We start from the raw sequence: 23,478 nt of genomic DNA on the forward strand, positions 1-23,478 counted from the left end.
TCATGGGATAAATTTAGTGAACAAAATACACAAAACTCCCTACCTTGTGGAGCTTACCATTAATTGCCAGAAAAGGAAAATTTTCTGCCGATTATTCAGTCCTAGGAAATAGTAGTAGAACATCTTTCATTATATGTTTATAATTTTATTTTTATAGATGTCCTCATGTGGAAATACTTTATGAAGTTCCTCCGTGTTAAAAATATAGATTTACCAACCAGGTGCAATGGCTCATGCCAGTAATCCCAGTATTTTGTGAGGCCAAGCCGGCCAGATCACTTGAGTTCATGAGTTCAAGGCCACCCTGGGAAACATGGCAAAACACAGTCTCTACAAAAAAATACAAAAATTAGCCGGGTGCGGTGGCACCTGCCTGTAGTCCCAGTTACTCAGGAGGTTAAGGTATGAGAATCACTTGAGCCTGAGAGTTCAAGGCTGCAGTGAGCTATGATCATGCCACTGTACTCCAGCCTGGGTGACAGAGTGAAACCATGTCTCAAAAATATATACATAGATAGATACAGATTTATCACAATGATATACTGTGTTAGTTCATTTTGTGTTGCAAAAAAAAAATAATACCCAAGACTAGGTAATTTATAAAGAAAAGAGGTTTATTCGGCTCACAGTTCTGCAGGCTGTACAAGCATGGCATCAGCACTGCTTCTGGTGAAGACCTCAGGAAACTGACACTCATGGAGGAAGGCAAAGAGGGAGCTGGTGTGTCACTTGGTGAGAAAGAAAGCAAAAGAGACAAGGAGGTGCCAGGCTCCTGTAAACAACCAGCTCTCACATGAGTGAGAGTTTGCTCATTACCAAGGGGAAGTCACCATGCCATTCAGGAGGGATCTGCCTCCATGACCCAAAAACCTCCCACTAGGCCCCGCTTCCAACATTGGGGATTACATTTCAGCATGAGATTTGGACGGGACAAACATCCAAACTATAAAAGATACTGTTTATAAACAATTATTATTGAAGCTCAAAATGAATTCTTAATTGCTTCAATTTTCTCAGTATGACTGAAACAGTGAGATTTAAAGATTAAAGACACCAAAATGGAAGTGATTGATGGTGTGTCCTACCACTTTTCTATGTGATCCTGTACAAACCACACAGCTTTCCACCCCCACCAACTCCTTATTTCAGGAGACCAGCTTGGTACCAAAGGGATCACGTGATTCTATAATAAACTGTGCTCTCTTCAGGAAGTGCATTACGACAGGTGAGGAAGGGCCTTCTGATCCTTCTACTGGCTTCCGCATCCTTGAGGTGTCCACACTTCATACAGCGCAGGTCTTGTTTGCTAATTGCAGTCAAAGCTCTATTGTTTCTGATGCTGCAGGGACCCTTGCTCAGTTCCCATGGCACCCTCGTTCCCAATACGTGACTGCATCTCTCATTTGCTTTTCAGCTTGAGTGGTCCACACGTAGCCCTCTGCTAGAGCACCAGCTCTTGCTTCTCTTGTGTCCTCTCTAGGGAAAAAAACCTCTGGTTAATATCCAGTCATCTTCTTTGACCCTTGTTGGAAACTTCTGAATCCCTTTTATTCCTTGTTCAGGCACTGGGGCACCTGCAGCTCTATGTTGAGACCAACCACCTAGGCATTTCTCCCAGAAACATCTGCTCCCAGAGCCATGCCAGCTGTGAGTGTCTCTCAGGGGGCGTGCATTTTTGAGGCTGAGCTGGGAGAAGACTCCCATAAAATAGAGGGTTTCTACCTCTCAGAGCTCTTCTAATCCAATGTTAGATCACAAGATGAGATAAAAAGATAAGGATATGAATGCTTACAGGAAATAAACTAAATGTTCTAAAAGGAAAAAAAGTATATCAAGAAGTGATGTTGGATTTTGTCCCCTCTTCCCCATGCCCTCACCATCACGCACATGCTCAAAGACACAGAGAAGAGCTGAACATCTGAACGTTAATGCAGCTTATTGAACAGAACAAAGGAATCTATTCTATAACACCACTGAGTAATACAGATTTTTCAGATGGAAAATTTTTTTCAGGTAGTATGATGTTCCAAGAATTATACAAGGTGGTTTCCCATACATCATCTCTTAGCAATCCATTGAGGTTGGAGTGACTCTCCCCATAGTAAAGATGCGGACACTGAGAGGCACAAAGATCAAAAGACTTGCCCAGAGGAGTCAAGTTTAGCAAATGATAAAATCTGGCCTGAAAGTCTACCCTTCTTTCTGACTGTTAGGGATAATTGCCTCAACCTTGTCTTTCATCATACTGCAAGATAAGATGTTTGTGATCTTTTAGGAGGCAATGATATTTTATAATTCACAGCGTATTATTTTTTGGCTTCTGCTTACAGAATACTAAGATAATGTGTTTATTTGTTGCAGGGGAAACAGGAAACAGCAAAATGAGGAGGCAGAGGTGGGAAGCTTATTTATCACATAAATGGAGTTATCCATCTCTTGTGGACCCCCTCAAGGCTCAACCTCTTCTGTCATCCAGCTTCCTGGCTCAAAACACCACCGTCTGATAGGCAGCAGTTAGAAATCCTCCCAAAGTAGTCACTTGTGCCTAAGAGGGCTTCACTTCGGTGATGGTGGTGAGGAAAAGTACTCAACATATCCAAGCAGGAGGTGTGAAAGTAAAACACTGCTCAGCTTTCAGCCCAGACTTCTGCAATGAAGGTGGGGACTGGTAGGTGCTTGGTTTGACTTCCAAGACCCCAGGGGAAATTGGCACCTATGTACACAAGCCCCCGTCTACCAGATAATGTTCTTTTTAGCCTAGGTTCTCGGTATGACTGAGACAGACAGATTTAAAGATTGAAGATACAAAATGGAAGTGATTGACAGTGTGTCGTACCACCTTTCTCTGTGATCCTGTATAAACCACACAGCTCCAGTTGCTACAGACTGAATTAGGAGGTAGGGTCTTTGAGAGGTGATTAGATCATGTGTGTGGATCCCTCATAAATGGGATTAGTGCCCTTAAAAGCAGATACATATGAGAGATTCTCTCTCTCTCTCTGTGTCTCTCTCTCTCTCTGTCTCTCTCTCTCTCTCTGTCTCTCTCTCTCTTTTTGTCTGTCTCTCTGTCTCTCTCTCTGCTCTCTGTTGGGTGAGGACATAAGGAAGATTACTATCTGTAAACCAGGAAGTGAGCCCTCACCAGACACTGGATCAGCCAGCATCTTAAATCTTGGACTCTCCAGTCTCCAGAACTGTGAGAAATAAATATTTGTTTTGTAAGCCACCTAGTCTATGGTATATTGGTTATAGTAGCCCAAACTGACTAAGACAGAGGTGGCTTGAGCCTATGGAAATAATGCTTGAACAAGTCAGAGATTTCATAATATTTCTATTTCTTTGGGAACACATTTCCCTTGTAATATATAAGTCATTGTTTTGTTGGGTTTTGTTTGCCTTTCAGACATTTGAATTTCAAACACATTTTTCAGGAATAATTTGCTTAAAGGACTTTATGTATGACCCCATAAAGAATGTTACTAGCAATTGATCTATCACTGGTATGCTTCTGAAAACTTCTCTGGGAATCAGATTTAGAGAAATCTGGATCACAGCAATGAAGCATTAAAGAGTACATTATTAAGGGAGCCAGTGGTTATTCCACTAATAAAAACTCCTTTCTTAAAGAAAACTATATTCTACCTAATTCATCTTATTTGTAAATGCAAATTTCTTTTATAGATTGGGCCATCTTAAAATGAGGATGTCACAGATGCTGAGCTGGTACCAAAAAGAAAACTGTACCAAATTCCTCTCAGTATTGTTTGTCATGGCCCATCATGAAGAAGTAGTGTGGGTAATTTTGACTTGGCTAGCAACACAGAGATAGAAAACATGTGCAAGACCAGAGCTGAACATTCACTCACATGGGACAGGAGAAGGTACAAGTATTAAACACATGTACTCAGACCTGCCAACAGTTTTCACTAACAAGTTTCTGAAAATATGGGATTTCATCCTGGACAGGGTAAAGAGAAAAAAGCCAAGCCAACTTTTTTTTTTTTTCTCTGATGTAAATCTGTGGCTTCCAGGAATTCCAACAGGAGCCACCCCTATGACTCCAAGGTCAAAATGCACAACTCTGGGGATTTTTGTTCAAGCAAAGCCAGTTGAGAGTGGGTGTTTTCTCCAGGGGCAAGTTCAATGTCCTGAAATTGTTAGAGATTTGAAAGTAAGGACCCTGTCAAAAGACAAAATTAAAACATAATTTAGTTTAAATGACCTCAATTGATTTTACTGTGATTCTAGAATCAGGCAACACTTCATTCCATAAAATAGCATAAGTGTCTCGATGAGTGGAGCAGAGGAGGTTGGCTTTATAGGCAGAAAAAGGACTGAGGAAAGCAGAAACAAGACAAAACAAAAAAATGGATTGGTCATTTCAAAGTTACTTTGCTTATACGATGGGGACAGAGAGACAGAACAATAGAAAAATAACTGACTGGTTAACATCAGGTCACTTCAAGTTAAAGATGAAAACCCAGGGAACTTCACATGACAATTGAAGGCTGAAACTGGCCTGTTTGGGAAATTGGCTGTTATCTTTTTCTTCTGATTCCTTGGAATGTTAAACAACAACTTAATTTCAGTTTGATAACATGGAACTTCAGCATGGGTGACTCCATTTTTATTTTGTCTGGCCTGTTGAGGGTTAGTGCAGGAGTCTAGTCCAAAGCAATGGCCTCCTGTAATTTTTATTTAACAACAATCACAGACATATCTTAATATCCCAGAGGATACTGGGGATACTGAGACTCAAGAAGACAAGTCAAGCTTCTCAATAGAAGCTTCATCCCATTTTATCATATGAAATTGTTTCTAGAGACTTCTGCATCCCCCTACACACTCTGCCACACACACATCTCTTGCTACTTAAACATCCCAGGGTTCCAGAAGATTCAGGAATTTCACTCAAGAATGAAGATTCTAGTCTCCCTCTTCCCTGGACTGTAGCCTGAAAGACAATTCCTTGTTCCATTCCCAATTGTCAACTTCTTATGTCTCCCTGCAGGTTGTTGGTTAAGTAAACAAATATGACACTCGATTACATGGCCCATTCAGTTTGACATTACTGTTTCCAATTGGCCTGGCTTAAGATCCAAGTCAGCAGACTGGGACCTGAAACATGCTCTCCTACAGGGCCTCTCCTTCTATTCCTGAACTTGACAAACCAGATCAACTGTGTGAGTACTAAGGTTTTCCTCTTCTCTGGAAAATGCAGAGAATCATAGAACTGGAGGCACCATTCCCCATGGACCCAGTGCAGGATTGTGCCTGTCAATGATAGAGTGAACTCACAATGTCTGAACTGGGATTCACAGCATCTAACACATAGTGGGGAAGCATATTCCAAATTCAATAGCTACAACTTATGGAAAGAAAGGGCCACTGGGAGGGTGGATGAGAAGACTGAGGCATCTAGGAATCTGAGCAGTGTTTGAGCTTTACCCTTTAACAAGGATCTGTTTTTCTAAAAACCTAACTCCCTCAAATTAGTTGGGTCATTGTTCCTTGGGAGTTTTATTTCTTTATTGGGAGAATTTCCAACATGCAGCATTACTTCTTTTCATCCCTAATTGTGATGCTTCCTGCTCATTGAAAGCTAGGCCTTGTGGTTTTCAGAACACTGATTTGTGATGGTAAAACCTTTACCCATTGTTCAACGAAGATGTAAAATAATTAATTGGCTATTTGGCAGATAGGTTCAGCATTTTCAAGATCTGTTTTATAAGAAATTTTATTGATGAAAATGTGTCTAAAGCTTTAGCAATGCGCTTGGCTTCAGCATTTGGCAGCCAGGAGACAAAATCTTAAAGCCAAAAACCTCCCCAGGGCATGAGGCAAAGTACAACTTTGCATCTATATTCCTGCTGTAGGTCATTAGGGGTCTCCTTTTACAGACAATTGGCAAAAGGTTTCAGTGGCTGTTTTATGATCCGTTTTGATTTTGTATATGAGCAAATCTCACATTTCTGCTGTGAGACATGCCCATGTTTTACCGCGTTGCCCTTAAACGATTTTTCAAGAAGTTGCATTAACTCTTAAAATTGACAAGAATAAATAGAGGCACCATAAATTTTTAAAGTTGAAGTCATAGGCATCACATGCTAACTTACTTATTGTTAGGCTGTTGGGAATGAGGTTGTCTGTGGTATGTTTTGTTAGACAGAGAAAAAAATAAATGCTCAAATTCATCATCAGCAAATTCTTGGTTGTCACTGAAGCCACGAATTTTAGGAAATTAAACTAGGTCTATGTGATACTAAACAATCAGTCCAATCCAGCAAACCTCTGAGAAGAAAATCCCCATAACAGATTGGTTAGTCATGGATAGACCTGGTATTTAAGTTGACATTGGGCGAACCGACACCGACTGGCTTCTTCGTTGTAAACCTCTCTGAACCGTGTTCAAAGCCGGCTCACAGAGATACCATAAAAGTGCGTGTTTACCAAGTTAGCACTTTCAATACATACCCATTCTGTTTCAAACAGAAGATTAAGGAAGGCAAAAAATGATAAGAGAGTGCTTCCTCCTTGAATGTGGGCCATTTGCTGTAACAACGTGAGTTTATAATAAATGCTTCCAGATTAAAATGTCTCTTTCCACATTCAAACATACTCTCCAAAATTAGCCTGTTTGGGGGAAAATGCTGCTAAAAAAGGAGCAGGCTATTCAAACAGTGCCAACAAGGAGATTACACATTTGTGAGTCTCATTTCCGTTGTAGTGTAACTAGCATCAGAAGAACAACTAGAAAAATTGGCTATCAGGCATATTATTGACACCTATTTCTTGCTATCACAGCAGGGTACTGGACACTTTTCCACACAATTCCTTCTTTTTGAGAATTCATGACCTGGCTTTAAGAAGTTACCCTAAGATCAAAGTTAATATATGAAGTGTCAGGCCAGAAAAATGATGACTATTTTTAAAATCTCAGGAAAAGCCAGGCACGGTGGCTCACGCCTGTAATCCCAGCACTTTGGGAGGCCGAGGCGGGCAGATCATGAGTTCAAGGGATCGAGACCATCCTGGCTAACACAGTGAAACCCCGTCTCTACTAAAAATACAAAAAATTAACCGGGCGTGGTGGCAGGCGCCTGTAGTCCCAGTTACTCAGGAAGCTGAGGCAGGAGAATGGCGTGAACCCGGGAGGCAGAGCTTGCAGTGAGCCGAGATCATGCCACTGCACTCCAGCCTGGGTGACAGCGAGACTCTGTCTTAAAAAATAAAAATAAAATAAAACTCATGAAAGTAAAAATCAATAAAGGAAAGCACTGCTATCTTCTGTGATTTGCATACATATACAGCGTCTTATATATTGTTGAAGATAACATCAAAAGTAAGGACCTCAGCTCCCTCTGTTCTTACTACTCAAATATTATAATCCTTTGACTATTCTCATACCTAGGAGATGTTCCTGGGTCTTATTGTGTTCTACATTGTGAAATACAGCATTGTTTGTGTCCTTTTTACTCCCTTTATCAGGAATTTTATAAGCTTAAGAAAATCCTCCTTTGAGGATGAATCAGATATACTTTGTTTTTTAGGCTATGCTGTGAAATAGGGAAATGGTGGTGGGGGCGGGGGGAATCTATCAAAATATGAATGACTTCCCAGACCCAATCCAACAATTTTCATGTGTGTAGCTAAATCTAAACATCATACAAAAGATAAAGAAATACAATACACCATACAATAAATAAAGAATTATTTATTTTTAGGGTAGAATGGAATATCTTTTTGGAGGTCAAAACAAAGGTTTTTCTCTGCAAGAGAAAGGAGAGAAAGAGAGAGAAAGAAGGAAAGAGAGAAAAACAAAGAAAGAAGAGACAGAAAGAGAAAGAAAGAGAGAGGGAAAGAGAGAAAGAATGAACCTCTATTAAGTTGTCTTAGCCAGTGTTCTCTGGAGAAATAAAACAAATAGCTTAGGTAGATAGATAAATCAATTGATACAGATATATAGCTATATCTTTCTATCTCCCTCTATAGAGAGAGAGAGGGAAAGACAGAGACAGAGAGAGAGACACAGAGATTTATTTTAGAGAATTGGTTCGCACAATTCGAGGGGCAGTTATTTTTGAAATTTGTAGGGCAGGCCGACAGGTGGAAAGTCAGGCAGGGTTTCAGGAAACCTCAATTTTTGCTCCTAAGGCCTTTATCTGATTGGATGAGGCCAACCCACATTATAGAGGGTAATCTCTTCTACTTAAGGTCAACTGATTGTAAATGTTAATCACATGTACAAAGTACCTTCACCACAACATATGGACTAGTGTTTGACCAAACAACTGGGCACCACAGCCTGGCCCAGTTGGCACTTAAAATCAACCATCATATGAGTATTGTGCAGGCTGCATAAGTGAAGCAGAAGAGAGGAAACAATATAAAAGGAGTACAAGCAATCTCCTGCCCTTCTTCCACAATTAAAGAGTGACAAGATTCAGGGATACTGGTCAACTATGTGGTAACCTTTATAGTCACCTTTGTTCAGGACATGGAAGGGAACAGATTTGAGGTAAAATTAAGGTTTTCCTCCAGGAAATCCTCAGCCAAGATCTGTGGGTTCAGGCAATCACTCTTCTTATTTTCATCAATCTCAAAGAAAGATAGTCTTTCTTGTTGTTGTGTCTCTGAGAGAATTCTCTGGGGTGTATTGAGGGCCTCTGACCAGTACTTCCCTTGCTTCATCTGAGAGACCAGAACGGCAGTGCTGTGGCCGCGCCCAGACCCACACACATTAATCATTTTAGTGAAGTGAAGCCAGGCATCTTGGTCAAATCAATGATCAATCAACTTCAAAATATCAGAACAAGGTGTTGGATGGAGTTAATATTTTGGTGAGTAAACTACTTGACTTCTTCATTCAGGAAAAAAGTTTGAAATGTGCTCAGTCTTAGTCATGGGTTGCTTAGGGTGTTTTCCTTTTAAACTGCTCCTCAGAGGGGACATCCTATTTCTAAAAGTGCAGGAGATGTGAGCAAAGTGATACCAGTCCATGAATAAATTGTTGTACTGACTTTCCTGAGTAAAATATTATAAATTCAAATAACATCTTCAGAGCATTTAAGGCACAGGAAGTGAATCATAAACAAAAACTGCAGTCCTGAATTTTGAAAAAAATTTTTTTTAAAAAACCTCATTAATTAGTGGGAAGGTGAACTTGAAAAATCTGAGTTAAAATTATTTTTAAAAGAAATATTATTTATGACTTTCAAGTTCTTTCAAGCATAATGACTTCAAAGTATTGCTTAATCCAGTTCTTTTGTGAATGTGTTATTTTTTAAAAGTACACGAGAATAAAGTGAAATCATGTGTTTGGAGAGGAAAGCTACTATGGCAAATTGATGTATAGTCATTTAATTACTTCATGTTTTGTTGCTGTTTGTTGCTCATTAGCAAAAGAATGACTAGGAAATTTTCTACTAAAGCAAATATTAACATCTAAAAATGGATGTTTGTTGTATTATTCTCTCTTCTTTGTGCATGCTAGACTATACTTCATAATTTAAAATTCAATTACAATTTTAAATTAATTTTTCTCATGAGAAAGAAACTTGGTGTGCCTGAGCTCTAGGATTTTATCCTAGGGTGCACTTGACAGACTTTAGTTTCGTGGGGACAGAGCCCATCCTGTAAACATCCCCTTTACCTTTACCATCACATGGACATGATGCACACACACACCCACACACACACACACTCTCTTTCTCTTTCTCTCTCTCTCTCACACACACACACACACATACATGACCTGGCAAAGAGGGGATGTTGGAGGCTGTGCTAAGGCAAGTGGCCCTGCCCTACAGGGGTCTTTCCTAAGAGGTGAAGACATATCAGAAAGTGGAGAGAAGTGTGGGTCATTTTCGTATTGTAGAACTTAAAACTTTACTTGCACCACGGGACCCAGTCTTAGCAGAACCTCAGATGACAACGGTTCCAAGGGTCCTGTGGGCCTGAAAATGAGCCATTTCTGTACGCCAAGAGCTACAACAAGCACCTCCTAACCAAGCCTCAAGGGCAAGCACTACTCTAAGCCCACCAGGCCTGACCCAAATTTAGGAGACCAGCACCCACAGTATTTTGTGGCAGAAGGACCAACAGTAAGTCTATAAAAAATGGATGACCTGGACTATATAAACCACGTGTTCTGCCACAATTCAAAGGAGAGAGAGGAAACCAGAAATGTTTTAAATGCTATTGTTAGACTTCCTAGAACTTTGGCAAATGACAGGCACCCTTGAAGGATTTATTTTAATTTAGAAAAAAAATCAGTGTTTTGACATCTTGAATATTATGTGTCATTTCATATGTGTTACACCTTCAACGTACTTTAATGTGTTTGCAAACAGTTGCTTTCTTCCACAATAATCTGGTTGCTAAGACAACACCTTTTCCCTCTACTATTAACCTACCAAAAGACTTTATTGAGATTTCACCAGTTTTTCCACTCATGTCATTTTTTCTTTGACAGGATCCAACACAAGGTCCAGAACTGCATTTAGTTGTCATGTCTTCTTAGTTTCCTCCCATCTGTGACTCTTCCTTAGTCTCTCTTTATCTTTTAGGATATTTATACTCTTTGAGATGTATTGATCAGTTGTTTTTTAGAATGCCCCTCAATTTCAGTTTGTGTGATATTTTCTCATAATTAAATTGAAATTATGCCTTTTAACAAAAATACCACACAGGTGATGTTTTGTGCTTCCCAGTGAATTATTTTGGAGTATACCATGTCCATATGTCTTATTACTGGTCATGTTAAGTTTGGTCATTTGGTTGATGTGGTATCTGCCAAGTCTTCGGACTATAAAGTCACTATTTTTTTCCCTTTGTAATTAACAAATGTACTGGGGAAGATAGTTTGAGGCTATACAAATATTCTGTTCCTCCCTAAACATTTACCCATTAATTTGAGGGTCTATTGATGGTTCTTGCCTGCAACAATTATTACCGTGATATTTACCCTGTGATATCTATTTCCCTCATTTCTTCTATGTTTACTAATTGGAATTCTTCTGTAAGGAAGAGCTGTGTCTTCTCCCCATGTATTTATTTATTCAGTTAATTCATATCAGTATGGATTTTTTGGTATGGCTATCTTTCCCTATTCTTTGGACGACAATTCAATGGTATTTATTTATTTTACTGGTTACATTTGTCTAGCTTTTGCCATTTGAATTTGAATTTCTTTTGCTTGATCCCTGTGTCCTTTCAACTCACCCCATTCTCTTTGGAGCACATCCTTGCATTCAGGTTCTGTGATATGTTCCAAGTTCATTTTCCTGTCCCATTCCCAGAATCAACCACTTCTCCAAGAAGCCCTGGTTCCTCTTATTGGAGAATGATATTTACCAACTAAAAGGTGGGCATAGACAATCCTTTTGTTTGTTTGTTTGTTTGTTTTTTGAGACAAAGTCTCACTCTGTTGCCTGGACTGGAGTGCAGTGGCATGATCTTGGCTCACTGCAACCTCTACCTCTCGGGTTCCTGTGATTTTTCTGCCTCAGCCTCCTGAGTAGCTGGGACTAAAGGCGCGCTTCACCACGCCCAGTTAATTTTTGTATTTTTAGTAGAGACGGGGTTTCACCATACTAGCTAGGCTGGTCTAGAACTCCTGACCTCATGATCCACCCTCCTCGGCCTCCCAAAGCACTGAGATTACAGGCGTGAGCCACCACGCCCGGTCGACAATCCTTTTTAAATAGAAAGTTGAGAAATGTTCTTACTCCTCAGTCTTTAAATATTATGATTTGCTCTACTTGAAATATTTACTGTTCCATAAAATGCCTCTTTTTCTCCTCCCGCTGCAACTATATTATCCGTTCATTCCATCAAAACATTGATTGAATTTCTGCCTTGTCCCCAGCACTGAGGCGGACACTGAGTAACAAAACAGTGAAGAAGACAAATTCGTCCCCCGCCCTTGTGAGTCTTACAGACAACTAGAGGAACTAAACTTTAAACAAGGAATTACAATGCAGTATGAGAAGCACTGAGCCGGGTATGGCAGATTCACACAGAGCACCTAACTTAGGCTTGGGTGAGGTCCAGGTGGAGGGACAAGAAAAAGTTTTAGGAATAAAACCTATCTAAGCTAAAACCTGAAGTGTGAATAGGATTTTGTCTCAAAAAGAGAGTAGTTGAGTAGAAAGTACAGAAACAGAAAATATTCCAGGCGTAGGTAAAAAGCTGGTGCAGAACAGAACGTACCTCAATCTGGTAACTGAAATAAGTAGCACAGTTTGAGAACATGGTATTGGCAGTGGAGGCTGTCAAAGCATACAGCTAGAGGGTGAAGCCGGAGCCAGATCAGAATGGGCTTTGTTAAACAGATTTAAGAGCCTGCATTCATTCTAAGAGCCACTGAAAGGCAGAGAAACCTTTTAAGCAGGAAAGTGGCCCGATCAGATTTATACTGTAGACAGATCACTCAGGCTAACCTGTGAAGCGTGGATTCAAGGGGAACACAGCCAGCAACTGTTTTAGCAATTAGGTGGCATGATGTAACTGAGAGGATGGAGAGAAGTGAATGGATTCTAGTAATATTTAGGAGGTGAAGTCAGCAGGACGAGATGATTTATTGGATGGGAGAGACGAGAAGGAGACAGAATTCACAGAGAGTACAGTCTAATTGTGTTATTGAATGTCCTTCTATTTGCCTTTGTGTGATTGTTTCCCCTTGATTGGTTTTGGGTTATGCATTTTCTGCAGGACTATGACATAAGCGATCTGTGTCCTTTAGTAAGAGGCACATGAGTTCACTTGGCCCCATTTTTAGTAAGGTTAACTTTAATCTTTCAGTTAAGGTGGTGTGTTTGCCTCACTTCTCCATTTTTCCAAAGGTACTTTTTATAACTTTCTGATTAATAAGTAATCTGTGGGAAGATGCTCTGAGACTCAGTATATGACTATCCAACAAACTTTCAGTAGTTTTAGTTTCCATTGATGAGTTTTGCCCAAATCAATTGTTTTTATAATGGTGGCAAAATGGTGGCTCTCAAATTCTGTCATTTATTCTGTTTCTATTAGTTTTTATCTGATGGTGAATAGAATATAAACAAATGAACAAAAATGTAGTTTCTCCCTTCCTTTGTTTACTTTATATTTATTATTTATTTATATTTTCTGTATCATTATGGACTCTCAATTGTCTTATTCAGTGCACTGTAATTCATTACTGTCAGTCATCCTTCTGATGCTCAAATTTTCCCTGATTTAACTAGTGGAAACCGCTCTGAGCTGGCTTAAGTGTCCTGTTCATATAAACCATTTTCTAATTTTCTCACACAAAAAAGGACTTGTTTACTTTCTTTTCTCCAGGCCTGAGATTAATCCTTTCTCTATTGAACGCTATTTCACTTAAAAAAAAAAATAGGATTTCAAACTCAGATCTGAGAACTAGGTATGCTTAGTCATTCTTGACTGTGAAATATACAGTCTTTTTGAAAATTATGTTTGGAAATTTATTGAGGCCTAGGAAAAAGGTGCATATTTCCAGAGAGAATTTGCATTGTCTTTTTCAAGAATCTAGAGAGATTACCAATCAAGAATATTTTAGACTAAATCTATGGCTAGAGTATTTTGAGACCACCAAGGAAACAAGACTCCAGGACTGTCTCTTTCCCTGATCTTCTATTAAGTTGTGTCTCATTTAGCATTATACTCAGCTGTTAGGCTTCATTCATTTTCATTAATTGTCAACTGATTATTATCTTCTATGATGCATTGGAGGCACAAAATGCTTCACAGGCTGTTCCACCTTTTTTTTTTTTTTTTTGAGGCCAGTATTTGAGATTTCTTCTGGATCCAACAGGGCTCTTAGATATCTCCTTCCCTGCTTCTCTCTGGTGAACTAACTGACCTATGGTTTTGCTTATTGCTCTTAATTAAGAGAAGCTATTATTTTCAAGAGTGCTCATAGGCTTGAACTTCCAGACACTCTGTTTTAAATAAAATCAGCTCCTTTAAGCATAGCTTCAGAGGCCTCTGTAGACTGCCTCTCCCTTTGGACAAAATTTCTGAGCCCTCAGTGGGATGGTACCCTCTTGTCTTGATGGCTTGCCTTTTCTTTGCCCTATAACTGACCTGTAGTCAGGGAATTTGGGGTCCCAGTATTTTTTGTTTGCCACACCTGGAGTAGGGTCTCCATTCTCTTAGTGGGGTTGATTGGAGGAAGGTAGCCACTAACTTAGCACACTCACCAGGAATTTAGCCTGTTCAACTCAGAGTTGGAGGGAATGGGAAATACTGGCAGCCTGCCCTTCCTAGTAAAATATGATGCCACTTCACTGGGAGCAGAAGGGAGAAGGAGCCATTGTCTTTTTGGCCACATCAGCCCAGAGTAAAGCTTCCATCAACTTGATGGGGACAGGTGGGCGCTGCATAGCTCAAATGCCATAAACTCTCACTGTTCTTACTGAGTTTCGTAAATTTTCTTAAGTAAATATTTCTTCATTTGCCATATGTCCTTACAATAATTTCCAGAGACTTTAAGTGATTGGGCTTTTTGATATATAGTTTTCACCAGTGATGCTTGTTTGTCTGAAGAATCTGTCCACAGAATTCCTCATGCTGTCATCCCAGAACTCAAACTCCCATTTACCTCTTATGTTTGACATCGAAAAGCTATAAATTTTTATAAAATAGATCTACTCATCTTTTTAAATTTGTTTTATTGCTTTTATGCTTAGAAATTCATCCCCATCCAGTAATTTGACATATATTCACTTATTTGTATGTTTTCCTCATTTGGTACTTCATGTTTAGTACATCCAGACGTTATCTTGAAATACAATACATGATTGCCATTTAGAGTAACTTTTCTCCAAATAGTAAATATCCTAACATGATATATTTAGTAATCTATTACTCCCTGAATTTTTAAATTACCTCTGTTATTTATTGAGTTGTTACATATATTGAGGTCTGTTGGTCTGTCTATACTTTTATATATATCACACTGTTTTAGTTATTTTACTTTTATAATGTTTTAAAATCTAAAGTTGTCATATTATTATGAATGTTTAAAATTATTTGTTGTTTTTATTAATTTATTTTTCCAGGTGAACTTTAGAATTCTTTTTCTCACTCATAAAATTCCAATATAATTTTGATTAAAATGACATAACCAATAAGTTAATTTGGAAAAGCCAACACTTTGCAATATCCAGTCCTCTCATAGAAGAAGAATGTAATATGTCTTTTTATTAATTTAAATCATTGTTTAAAGCACTCAGAGAATTAGAAAAAAATAAAATCTGGTGTATTTATTGGTAAAGTTACTCTTAAGTATTTATTTCATGGCTTTCTTTTTGGGGTGGAGGGGAATGGAGTTTTGCTCTGTCACCCAGACTGGAGTGCTGTGGCACAATCTCAGCTCATTGAAACCTCTGCCTCCTGGGTTCAAGCAATTCTCCTGCCTCAGCCTCCTGAGTAGCTGGGATTACAGACGTGTGCCACCACACCCAGATAATTTTTGTGTTTTCAGTAAAAATGGGGTTTCACCATGTTGCCAGGCTGGTCTTGAACTCCGGACCTCAAGTGATCTGCCTGCCTTGGTCTCCCAAAGTGCTGAGATTACAGGCACAAGCCACGGCGCACAGCCTGTTTTGTTTTTTGATTGCTAATATGAATAAGATTTTTCCACTATAATAGATGATTATGTCAATTATACAGAAAACTACTAATATTTGTAACTGAGTTCACCTTATGAATTCTTATAAATTTTATAGCTTTTCATTTGTTCTCTTGGGATGTGAGCTGTGAAATCAAACTATCTACAATGATTATTTTCTGCTCTTCCTGCTGCCATTATCTTTAAAGACAAACTTTAGCTCATTATCATTTTATTTATAATGTTGAGTGCAGAATTGAGGTATCTTTCATATAATTGAGATCTCGAATCCATTTATTTAAAATAGCCAAAAAATGTTACATGATTTTATTTTTTTATTTTTTATTATAATTATACTTTAAGTTTTAGGGTACATGTGCACAGCATGCAGGTTTGTTACATATGTATACATGTGCCATGTTGGTGTGCTGCTTATTTGAATTATGTGGGTTATTTAATGTGGTCCCCAGCAATACGGTTTCCACGTGCAGATACAGACTCCAGCTTCTCACAGAGCAAGTCCTTCAGGTACATTTTCCTTAATGCAACTGACGAAGGCAGCTGGGAATTATTTTCATGGAAATCTAATTTTTCAAGAGTTTTGGTGTGCATTATCCACGTTGTCCAAGCATCTGCAACAAAAATTTAAGGTCGAACTGCCCTTCTTGGGACCCTTTCTCTTGCCAAAAACTGTATGTATGTGTTTGGGGTATAGAGCCCAATTTAATGTCAGGCAGAGTCTAATTTAATTAGAAGGACAGACTAACTGGAAACAAAGTATCAACTATTCCAGGATCAAGTATACATATTTTAAATGTCTAATATTGTAGAGTGAAGAGCCTTTTACTCACAAGGTTAGTATAACACTATAGCAATGCATTTGTGCCCTTTCTGATTAGGAAAACTTAGCTCTGCTGCTCATTAGCTGTACTTTTTTAGCCAATATACTCATATTATTTAAGACTGAGTTTGATTCTGACCCAAAATATCTGTATCATAAACTAGATAACTTCATTTTTCTTTCATGTAAAAGCCTGGACTTAGTTATTAGGAGAGTAGCATAAAGACTCAGTCTCATAGTGACCTTAGGGAGAGTTTTGCCATCCAGAGGGTGAGGTCCCCCTCCTCATGGTTCAAGATGGCATCCAGAGCCTCAAGCATGGTATCTGCATTTCAGATAGGAGAAAGAAAAAAAAAACAGGAAGAAGAAGAAAGAGAACACAAGCAGACTTTGACTGTCTTTTGGATTTTTCTAAAGCTGCCACATGACAACAACACAACTATTGACCATAGTATAGCTATATGACAACACCTAATCGCAGGGAAAGCTGGGAAGGTAGGTTTTTTTTTTTTTTTGAGACGGAGTCTCGCTGTGTCGCCCAGGCTGGAGTGCAGTGGCGCCATCTCGGCTCACTGCAAGCTCCGCCTCCTGGGTTCACGCCGTTCTCCTGCCTTAGCCTCTTGAGTAGCTGGGACTACAGGCTCCCGCCACCACGCCAGCTAATTTTTTGTATTTTTAGTAGAGACAGGGTTTCACCGTGTTAGCCAGGAAGGTCTCAATCTCCTGACCTCGTGATCCGCCCACCTCGGCCTCCCAAAGTGCTGGAATTACAGGAGTGAGCCACCGCACCCGGCCTAGGAAGGGTAGTCTTTATTCTAGGTGTTCAGCTAAAAATCAGAGATTTTATTTGGGAAGAAAGAAGTAATGGATATTAGTAGATATATATATGTTTGCTTTTGTCATTATGTTTAACTTCTATTTGCCCCAGTTCTTTGCCTGCAACCTGAGTATAATAATAGTAATCTCACAGCATTATTATTGTAAAGATTACCTTAACCTACACAATATTTACAAGATGCTTAATCTTTTGTTGTTGTTGTTGTTTTTGAGACGGAGTCTCACTCTGTCGCCTAGGCTGGAGTGCAGTGGCGCGATCTCGGCTCACTGCAAGCTCCGCCTCCAGGGTTCACACCATTCTCCTGCCTCAGCCTCCCGAGTAGCTGGGACTGCAGGCGCCTGCCACCATGCCCAGCTAATTTTTTGTATTTTTAGTAGAGACGGGGTTTCACCATGTTACCCAGGATGGTCTCGATCTCCTGACCTCGTGATCCGCCCACCTCGGCCTCCCAAAGTGCTGGGATTAAAGGTGCGAGCCACCGCGCCTGGCCTAAGATGCTTAATCTAATATCTTAAAACAATATGCATTCAATACATTTTGGCTATAATGGCCCAAAATATCACCTCAGTAATACATTCTTATTGGTCTCTACTGCAAATACGTTTTTTATAATAGAAACAAAATATCTGAAGAAGCACTGTGAATATCAGAACTCTACAGCTAAAAGTTTGTGTTGTCCAAATTGACAATAACATACAGTGAGTAAACTAAAAATCTGGGAGGGTAAGGGTAGAGCCTCTGCATTTGGTCACACAAATTTGCCAAGTGATTGTCAAAACGAAGCTAGAACCCCATGCATCCACATTCATTTTTCAAACCTCTTTATCCTTGACTCAGCTCCCTTTCCTTCCACTGTGGCAGATATTTGAGTACTGGCCAAAAACCTGGAACACTTTGAAATGTAAAACTTTCTCACTGAAATACTAAACTCAGCGAAGGTACCAGAAAATTCTGCATGTATAGTATACAATGTCAGGATATCGGTTAAGATATTCTTGCTGTTTCATTTAAATTGAGGGAGGCAATTATTGAGTTTTCCAGGTTTAAATTTTAAACTTTGTCTTATCTCCACAGGTTATTTGTTCAGTCTTCATACTATTTCCATAAAAATAATGCAAGAAAACAACCAGTGTGATCAAGTTAAGTATATGCATATTTAATTTGAACATTCTATTGTAGGAAAAAAGGTTAGTTTTACTGACCAAGAGAAAGGGATTTTAAATATAACCAATTTATTGAATCTAAAATATAATTACTAAGAGTTTCTATAAAATACATTCCTTTTATAGAATCACAGGTTAAATTCTCTCCAAAAGAGGAATGAGCTTGCTTTGCCACAGAGGCCTAAATTTGAATGAGTCTCCTATTCTGGTCCAATAGCAACTACTTTGCTGACTGAATCCCTCAAACAGAGGGGACCAAGAGATTCTCAGAATAGCAAGATATACTTAGTCTCTAGAGAGGTTTAGGAACAATAGACAAGAGGAAGAAGGAACTGATGGGGGAAAAAGAAGCTGCATTCTGATGACTAGGACTTGTGGACCTTCTATCAGGAAGAAACTATATTCTTAGTTTCATCATCTCACTCTTTTAACCCATTTATATTTCTCCTTACAAGTTTCATTTGAGATTCACTGCTTCTTGGAAGATTTCATCATTTAATGTAACGATGACAGTGGTAATGGTAGCAGCAGTAGTAGCACCTACCATTTACTGAATGCTGTTATATTCCTGATATTTATCAAGGTACTTTTCACACATAAACTTACTCGTTTCATCTTCAGAGCAATCTCACAAGATAGGCCTGATTTTGATGCTCATTTTGCAGGTATGCCAATTGAGGCACAGAGACATTTAGTGACTTGCCCAATGCCACACAGCAGGTTAATGACAGACCCCAGATTTAAACCTGGTTGGTTCTAGGTGCTCTTATTTATTACATTACATTATTTTCTTATATTATTTATTTTTTCTCTGTTGTTCTTACCAATTAAATGTACTTTCCTGGTATGACAATAATTTTCACTTACTGATTATTTGCTCCATTTTTTTTTTTTTTTTTTTTTTTTTGAGATGGAGTCTCGCTCTGTCACCCAGGCTGGAGTGCAGTGGCGTGATCTCGGCTCACTGCAAGCTCCGCCTCCCAGGTTCACGCCACTCTCCTGCCTCAGCCTCCCGGGTAGCTGGGACTACAGGCACCCGCCACCACGCCCGGCAAATTTTTTGTAATTTTAGTAGAGACGGGGTTTCACCATGTTAGCCAGGATGGTCTCAATCCCCTGACCTCGTGATCCGCCCGTCTCAGCCTCCCAAAGTGCTGGGATTACAGGCGGGAGCCACCGCGCCTGGCCCTCTAATTTTTAATACATATATTATTTCTATTATTCATTACTGGTTTTGATCCGAGGGAAAAGACAAAACATAGTAGCACCTAGTATAGTACATTGTTTTGCACATCGTACATACCAAAATATTTGATTGCATGATGGACAAACATCTGAAACGGAATATTTTCCATTTGAATTTTCTGCCTAACAGGAAACAGGATTGAAATCTGCCTCATTCATATGAGGATATTTAGGAATTTTGTCGGGGGTGAGGGGAGTGACCTGAACTGCTTAGATTTAAATGGCCCTAGAGCTAATATTCATGGTTAACAGCCAAGGCTTTGGTCCTTTCTCTTCAGTTTACAGAAACCCTCAAGCAGTGAAAGTCAGTTTCTACCCAGGAAGTCAGTTCTTTGTTATTTTGCATCTCTGTAGATCATACTAAAGAATTTGCTGGACCATTTCATTCTGCTTCCCGTAATCATAAACACAGGCCTTTTGGGGATACCTTTGATAAACAACAGTAAAATACACACACACACACACACACACACACAATATATGTCTATATGTATACATACACAAATGTATGTATGTATTCTAAAGAAAACAATTCTGAAAGACAAAAGAATTTTAGGGATAATTAGTTCATTAGTAGCATATAGAATAGTAAGAATAATTTTAACAAATAAATGTGTATTTTATTGTTTTTATAAGAGATTTCACAGATGTATATTATACCAGAATGTTGACTTGATTATTCATGAATAAAGTATCCAAAATACAGCTCCATTGTTCTCATCAGCCCAGGCCTGGAGGAAACAATATGAAATGATGCCAATTGGCTGTGAGCCAACACATGACCGAGGCCTGTGAGCACTCAGAGTGAACCCAGAGGCAGGTGCACACAAGTGTCCTGCTGGCCCCTCACTGATCCTGTCTTGCCCTATGGCCATTGATCAGCCTCTGGCGTCTGTCCTCCTGTCTGCTAGTTCCCTCTGCCACAGAACCTTGCACATAATAACATCTTTACTGCACTGAGACTGCTGTCCACAAATGCCTCTGTGGAGATTGCAAATGATCACATAAAAGAGAAAGAAACAGAATGGGTTTCAGTCCCTAGGCGGCATAGCAGTGCTGACAAAACCTTAAATTATATTTCATGGAACTGACACCCCAAAATATGTTTATCTACTGCCTCTTTGTAGCCTTATAGGTGCCAAGTACTGGACATCTGAAGACTTGCAAAGACTCCCTAGCAAGCAAAGAAGGAAAATCTGATTGTTCTAGAAGCACATGCACAGCCGACCTGGCCAGAGTCCTCCCAATCACAGACCTCTTGAGAAACTTGCATAAGCCACAGAGCAAAATGTGTGTGACATAGAAGCATGGTTTTTTCTAAAAAAAAAGAAAAGAAAAAAACCCTCTGTTTTCCGTAATATACTTATCAATCATAAATCACAACATATAACAGAAGTAAGTGTTGCCTTTTTAAAAAAATCAGATATAGTATGTAGAATTCTCAAAAATCTTTAGATGCCCACGCCTCTCCATAAACACAGGTTTGATGAAGATGATTTTCTGGCAAACACATATGTGTTTGCTGCACACCAACAATTGTTCCATAGAGAATTTTAAGACTTTGTGCATTTACAACTCCAAGTATCAGTTCTTTCACATCAAATGCAACTGGCCCAGAAAGCTATACTGACACATGACTACTTTTTCATGGAGAGATGATCTTCTTGATTGCTCTATCCCAGAAAACTTTCCTTTCAAATCAATGGAATCCCTGATGAAAAATAAGCATTTGTTTCCATTCTGAAGCTACTTAAGGTGTGCATTCTACAAGTACCACTCATAACAAAACGCAGTTTTTAGTGAAGGTCTCTAAGCTATATTAGGGGACAGTATGTGGTCTGCCAGGAGATTATAGTACATAAATTAAGCTAGAGCCAAAGACAGAAAAACGTAGCAAAAAAATAAAATAAAGTGTGCAGAATGTAAAAGCAAGGAAAGAGCAGAAAATTACAATGTTGGTAAATGCTTAGAGTAAAGGTAAAATAAGTATAAGCACTAGTTTATTCACTTGAAGATGAAGTACTCTTTTAAATCTCCCTGTTTTAAGTTAAAGCAGCTAGAAGAACAAGCAACAGTCTGGATGATTCTTGTGTAAGAGGATATAATAAACACATAAGGAAAATAAGGTCGAAAAATAAAATATGTAGTGTATCAGGATTTACAGTAAGGTCAACAAAGTTTCATAAAAAGATCCTCATAGTGAGTATTGCGGCTCCCTAAAGGAATCTGAAAGCCTATAAGACATCCATTAACTGATAAGAGAAGGGGGAAAGGAAGGGGGGGAAGGCAAAGAAAAAAATGCAGAATGTGGGGTGAATTCGTAAATTCAGAACTCAAAAGGTGGATAAATGAATAGGTGAATCTATCAATCAATTAGGTAGGCAACCAGTAAGACACTGATCTAGCCAGTTCTGACTGCGGAACTATTTTCAGCTTCCTGTATGGTAAGTAACCGGCAGTCAAAGGTAAGCCCATATTTTCAGGGTATGCATGCAGCTAGTTATTGTATTTGTTTTAACTGTTCACATTTAGTTAATAATTTATGCATTCTGTTACTAAGCTATTTTTAAAAGCTTTTCTTATTTGAAGCTAATAAGACATCTAATGTTGATTATGATAGAAAAAAATTCCAATTCAGAGGTGTAGTATGGGCAAAAGCTTAACTGTAGTGGGCTTAAAAGAGGGTAGGGAGGGAGAAATCAAAGACTTTGGTGTAGATAACTATTTTGAGGAGCTTGCTTTGAAATGAGCAGAGAACTAGGACTAATAAGGAAGAGGCTTTTATTTTTTTAAGTGGAAAAAAAAAGTATGCTTGGGGACGGGCACGATGGCTCATGCCTGTAATCCCAGCACTTTAGGAGGCTGAGGTGGGTGGATCACTTGCAGTCAGGAGTTCAAGACCAGTCTGGCCAACATGGTGAAACCCTGTCTCTACTAAAAGTACAAAAATTAGCCGGTGTGGTGGTACACACCTGTAGTCCCAGCACTCGGGAGGCTGAGGCAGGAGAATCGCTTGAACCTGGGAGGCAGAGGTTGCAGTGAGCCAAGATGGCACCACTGCACTCCAGCCTGGGTGACAGAGTGAGAATTTGTCTAAAAAAAAAGAAAAAAGCCAGATGGATAACAAACTGTAGAAATGATCCCTGAAAGTATATCCATCTGACAAAGGGCTACAAGGAACTTAAACAAATTTACAAGAAAAATACAAACAACCCCATCAAAAAGTGGGCAAAGGATATGAACAGACACATTTCAAAAGAAGGCATTTATGCAACCAACAAACATATGAAAAAAGCTCATCATCACTGGTCATTAGAGAAATGCAAATAAAAACCACAATGAGATACAATCTCATGCCAGTTAGAATGGCGATCATTAAAAAGTCTGGAAACAACAGATGTTGAAAAGGATGTGGAGAAATAGGAACGCTTTTACACTCTTGGTGGAAGTGTAAATTAGTCCAACCATTCTGGAAGACAGTGTGGTGATTACTCAAGGATCTAGAACCAGAAATACCATTTGACCCAGCAATTCCATTACTGGGTATATACCCTAAGGATTATAAATCATGCTACTATAAAGACACATGCACATGTATGGTTATTGCAGCACTATTCACAATAGCAAAGACTTGGAACCAACACAAATGCCCATCAATGATAGACTGGACAAAGAAAATGTGGCACATATATACACCATGGAATACTATGCAGCCATAAAAAAGGATGAGTTCATGTCCTTTGCAGGGACATGGATGAAGATGGAAACTATCATT

This window comes from Pongo pygmaeus, chromosome 1, assembly GCF_028885625.2.
Source record: "Pongo pygmaeus isolate AG05252 chromosome 1, NHGRI_mPonPyg2-v2.0_pri, whole genome shotgun sequence".
NCBI lineage: Eukaryota > Metazoa > Chordata > Mammalia > Primates > Hominidae > Pongo > Pongo pygmaeus.